Source organism: Mus pahari, chromosome 5 (assembly GCF_900095145.1).
Source record: "Mus pahari chromosome 5, PAHARI_EIJ_v1.1, whole genome shotgun sequence".
Classification (NCBI taxonomy): domain Eukaryota; kingdom Metazoa; phylum Chordata; class Mammalia; order Rodentia; family Muridae; genus Mus; species Mus pahari.
In genome coordinates, this window is record NC_034594.1 from 73,419,847 (window position 1) to 73,425,031 (window position 5,185).

The 5,185-nt window shown below is 40.6% G+C and overlaps 1 pseudogene across 1 annotated transcript; it reads right to left on the reverse strand.

Moving 5' to 3' along the window:
- Window positions 1–2,706: 2,706 nt before the first annotated feature.
- Window positions 2,707–4,541, reverse strand: LOC110321854 (annotated as a pseudogene). Its single transcript, XR_002380544.2, has one exon. The product of XR_002380544.2 is annotated as a forkhead box protein J3 pseudogene (transcript).
- Between the last annotated feature and the right edge of the window lie 644 nt (window positions 4,542–5,185).

Consider the following 5,185-nt stretch of genomic DNA (forward strand, 5'->3'; position numbering starts at 1 on the left):
CTAAGGATTTTCTTCTCCTTTATCATCTTATGGATAGAAAATGTATTCTTTCCATATGTTGTGACAGCTTCCATATATTATTTTTCTTTCCTCACACAATAATGATTTAAAAAAAAAAACATATCCTCTTAACAAGAGCATGTCATAACTCTTCTATGGGATGTCCAAGTTGGCAGGGTCACTATTCTTTTTCTACAGACTTAGTGGGTACTGAATTTTATGCAAACACATTCACTGCAAAATCTGGAACAGTTGCTGTGATATTTCACATATAGACTAAACAACTGTTAGGCAGGCATCATGTGGAGTAATACAGACTCCTGTATTCTTGTCCTGAGTGAGAGAAAGCAGAATACTCTTCAGTGTCTTCATAAGGCACAGCATATCCTTGTATTTCAAAGTCACAGGTTGCCGAGTGCGGTTGTGCACACCTTTAATCCTAGCACTCGGGAGGCAGAGGCAGGCAGATTTCTGAGTTTGAGGTCAGCCTGGTCTACAAAGTGAGTTCCAGGACAGCTAGGTCTATACAGAGAAACCCTGTCTCAAAAAACCAAAACCAAAAAAAAAAAAGTCACAGATTTCTTATTATTTCTATATATTTTTATATCATTGTTAATTACAAACAACTAAAATGGTGGAGAGTAAGACATCAGCAGCAGTAAGAAGGGACTTATAAACTCAGCTCCATGTGAAATAAAAGTTAGATTTCTCCTTAAAACATAACGTGAAGAGACTGTCCAATTGTTTCAGTACCGTGTGTTTAAAATATTTTCTCTAGTTCAAAATTTGCAACACTAGGAAAAATAACTGAGAGGGAAATGGCTATAAGATACTTTCAAGATGCTTGCCTGTGACATCATTGGTAGCAGACATAGACAAGTTCTGTTTCTTGTACTAAATAATGGTCACATAAGGATTCAAATGTGACAAAATGGTCTACAACTACATATAACACTTGTTGCCTCATGCATGAGTGCATTTGAGAAAGTAAAATATAAATAATATGAATTAATTTAATCACTATTGAAGTTCTAGTTGTGATGTTGTTCTGTTGTAAATATGTTATATTGGTGGGCAGGAACATACTTGTCAAAGGTTTATAATACCTTTGTGTATTACTTCTTACCACTGTGTGTGCTTCTACAGTTGTTACAAAATAAAAAGTCAAGAAAAAAACATCTTAAAGACAAAACTTTGGAATAAAATAAATATGAATATTACAATCAAGTAAGAGTTTGAAGTAAATAGGCAACAGGAAGAAGATACATATGCTTCTGACATACTCAATGATCTCACTGGCTAGAGTAAACTTACAGCTGAATACAGTGACCTCAAAACAGAATAGGGTGATGAGGTCAATAGGAATTAGTTAGGACTTTCATAAAGCAGGCTAATGACCAGTTAAGTTCCATAAGATGAGATATTTACTTCAAGTTCCTATGCAATGTTGGTTTGATTATTTGATTCTCTAGTCAATTAGTTCAAACAACCCATTCAGCTAAAGCTATTAAACCAGTTATGCATGTAAATGAAATGGATAAAATCCAGCTGCAACAGAAAAGTAATTAAATGATTAATTAATTACAATTCTGTCTCCCTTGCAATGATTAAGTATTACAATTATTATGAGCCAAATCTTTTTTTATTTGGGGAAAATGTAGGAAAAATGATACAACAATGAATTTTCACGAATTTCTCCAAAAGTGAATATCCATGCCTCCATAAGGCTGCTATTGGAATAAAATTTCCCATTCAATAAAAAGTAAATGTTCATCACTTGAACATATTCAACAATGAAGTATTTCTTTTAAACAAACCAGGTTCAGTTTGCTGGTTATGTGCAATCAAAGCAAGACCCCAAATACCACCTGTAAGAATAAAAATGTGTATTTGTCTGTAAGAAAACCTTAATTTATGAAATATTATTTTAAATACAAATCCCTGGTAATTAAATACAAATATCTGGAAATGCTAGCCTCAAACTGCCTTGAACAGTAAGGGAAAGAGTCCCGAGACTGAACAGTATTACTCAGAGAGAGCGTTTCTATCCTGAAACCAGAAGTAGAGGTTGTGTTCATGGTCTCTTGAACATAAGAAGATGGAAAAGTGAGATTTCATATAAATGAAAAGGAAAAGAGGGTATTTGTAAACATAATATTGTCTCCTAATGGTTTTCCTAATCCCTCACCCCCTTCTTTCTACCATTAATGGCATTTCTTCCAAAGCACTACTAAATCCTCATTTTAGCTCTCTGTGGTAGAGACAGTTGCTAATAGCGTTTGAAGACTTACTCTCCATGACCAAGTACCTAAGATGGTACAGTAGTTCACTGTTGCCTGAAGTTTGGTGCTTTTCTTGTTTTATTACTTTTTTCTTCATACCTTGCTTTGCAAAAATATCTGCCTAGTAATTTTCTTTTTTTTTTCAAGATACAATAATCCAATTAGAAAAAACTTGAAGCCTTTCAGTAATATTTGTACACATATTTACACATATGTATCTATAAACTGCTCGCAGCAAAATAGGCTCTGTCTGAAAAATCAGTCTGGCACTTGTGGTCAACATCAAACTGACACAAATATGCAAAAAGCTGTCCAAATCACAACAGTTAGGAGCTACAGAGGGTACTGGCAGGGAGACAAACATGTAGTTCTTGCTTGGGTTGGATAAAAGCAGTAAGTTACCCAGCTAGAATCTCTGATTGTCTTCAAAAGGAATTTAGATAGCACTGGTAACATTGCTTTGTTTTNTCAACCGGCCTCTAATCCGTCCTTTCACTGAACAAAAAGGATGCTGGAGTCTGCTGTCTTGCAGAAACAAGCCTACACTATTGAATCCCAATCAAAGTCATCCTGGATGTCATCTGGAGGCAGAGGGCGCCGCATTGGGAAGGCTTGGGAAGGCATCATGTGCTGCTGGTTCATGGCTCCGTGATGACCTGCCATAGTAGTTCCTGGAGTGTTGAGCGCCTGTGGAATATGAGGATAACCAGGGGGTGGCATCACTGAGGGAGGGAGACTTTGTCTGGAATCTATGTACAAATTTCCTGCCCCGATGTGTTGGGAAGGCTTTGCTGGGTGCATGGCACCGTGACAGACGTTCTGCTGAACAATACTCTGCGAGTGGATAAGGCCAGTCTGTGTGAAGAACTGATTAAGAGAGGAACAGAGATCAGCGAACTGAACCTGATCTAATGACCAGTTCTTGAGATCCGCCTGCCTCATACTCTCCATCAGACCTTGGAACTGTGAAAGGTCTACATCTGACCAGTTAACACTGCTGGCAATTCGACAGCTTTCCTTCAGCATATCGAGTGTTGCATACCAATCACTTGAAACACCAGAATTACAGGACACCTGTTGAGGGGGTGGTGGTGGCTGATGTGCTAATGTCTGATGCTGATGGTTTGGATGGTGTTGTATGTGCTGATGTGGAGGGGGGTGCTGGGAGTGAGATGGCTGTAGCTGGCTATGTTGCTGTGGGTGTGGCGCTGGGTGCTGGGGACGCTGTGGGTGCTGTGGTAAACCATGCGGTCTATGAGGTGTATGTGGAGAGGGCTGGGGGTGCATCTGGGGGTGGGACAGTGAGACCTGTGCAACCGAATTACTACTTGTGGCACTGAGGCCACTATGATTGTTGGGCAGGCTGCTTTGGTTGCTGTGTGGGTGAGAGGTCACTGTACTGCTAGGAGAGTGTTGATAGGAACATGAAGTGTGGGACTGTTGGGAAGATTCCAAAGGGATGCTCATTAAACCTTGTTGACTAAGTGACTGCTCAAAAACTGACTTATAAAGACTCCGAAATGAGGCACTGAGATCTTCAAAATTATACTCTGTGAAAAGTAGTTGTTTCTCTCGTTCTGGAAGGTTGTACTGTGGCTGCTGCTGCTGAGGTGTTAATGACTGAGAGACTGGTTCTGGATGGTTGGTGACCGGTGTGTATCTATGTACACTTCCAACACTGTTCAAATTAACAGACGCCAAACTCTGGTCTGAGAGACGGTTGTTAAGGCTGCTTCGAGGGCTATCACTACCATCCTGGTCAGCGTTGTACAGTGTTACCCGTTCTACAGATCTTGCCCTCTTCTTTGGCCGAGTAGGCAGCGTGTCTTCCTTCGGATTGGTGTCTATTGCCCAGTAAGAACCCTTTCCGGGATCATCCTTGGACCAAGGCACTTTAAGGAGACATTTGTTCAGTGACAGATTATGTCGTATGGAATTCTTCCAACCACTGCCAGCTTCTCTATAATACGGGAAGTTATCACAAATCCATTGGTAAATCTCACTTAATGTCATCTTCTTTTTAGGTGAGCTATTAATTGCAAATGTGATGAGGCTGGCATAGCTGGACGGAGGTTTTCCATCTTTGTGCTGTTGGACTTCTTCCTGGTCCAGTGTTGTATTTGGGTCAAGGAGTGCATTCTTCTTAGAAATTCCCGTTCCATGTGCATTCTGTGTAGCATCAGACTTTTGGATGGCTGCTCTCATGGTGAGCTGTGGTAACCAGTCCATAGACGTTAGGCTGCTCTCCAGTTCAGATGTCATCCTGGTTGACTGGTCAATCAAGTGGCTCTTCCCAGTCTCTTAGGTCTCAAAGTTCACCTTCCTCCACCTAGGCTCGAGACAGAACACTCCTGCCTAGTAATTTTCTTACTTAGTTTTATAATAAATTTGAAAATGCATTGTTGTGGATAGCCTGGGGCTAATTATAGTTGATGATAATTCTGTTCTCCTGTGAGGGTCTGAGAACAAAGAATGAGTCAGCACTCGGGTGATTTCATATAAACCGTCTTCCCAACTTAAAGTATAAAATAAAGGCTAAAGCTAGTGATTGGGCAGAGACAGAGGGGAGGGTGGAGCTGAAGTTTTGGGGAGAGAGAGAGAGAGAGAGAGAGAGAGAGAGAGAAAGAGAGAGGAGAGAGAGAGAGAGAGAGAGAGAGAGAGAGAGAGAGAGAGAGAGAGAGAGAACAATGGAGGAGGAGGAAGAGAAGGAGGAGGAGGAGGAGGAGGAGGAGGAGGAGGGAAGGAAAGTAGAGCAGAAGCACCTGACCTGGAGAAACTGCAAGTTCTAAGGGGTCTCTTGTATGGGGAAAATGGTAGTATAGTGGCAGATCTGCCCAATCTAGGTGCACAGCATATATTGATATTAATTGAGTTGTGTTTTCATTGCCCAGGCTGATTTGAGT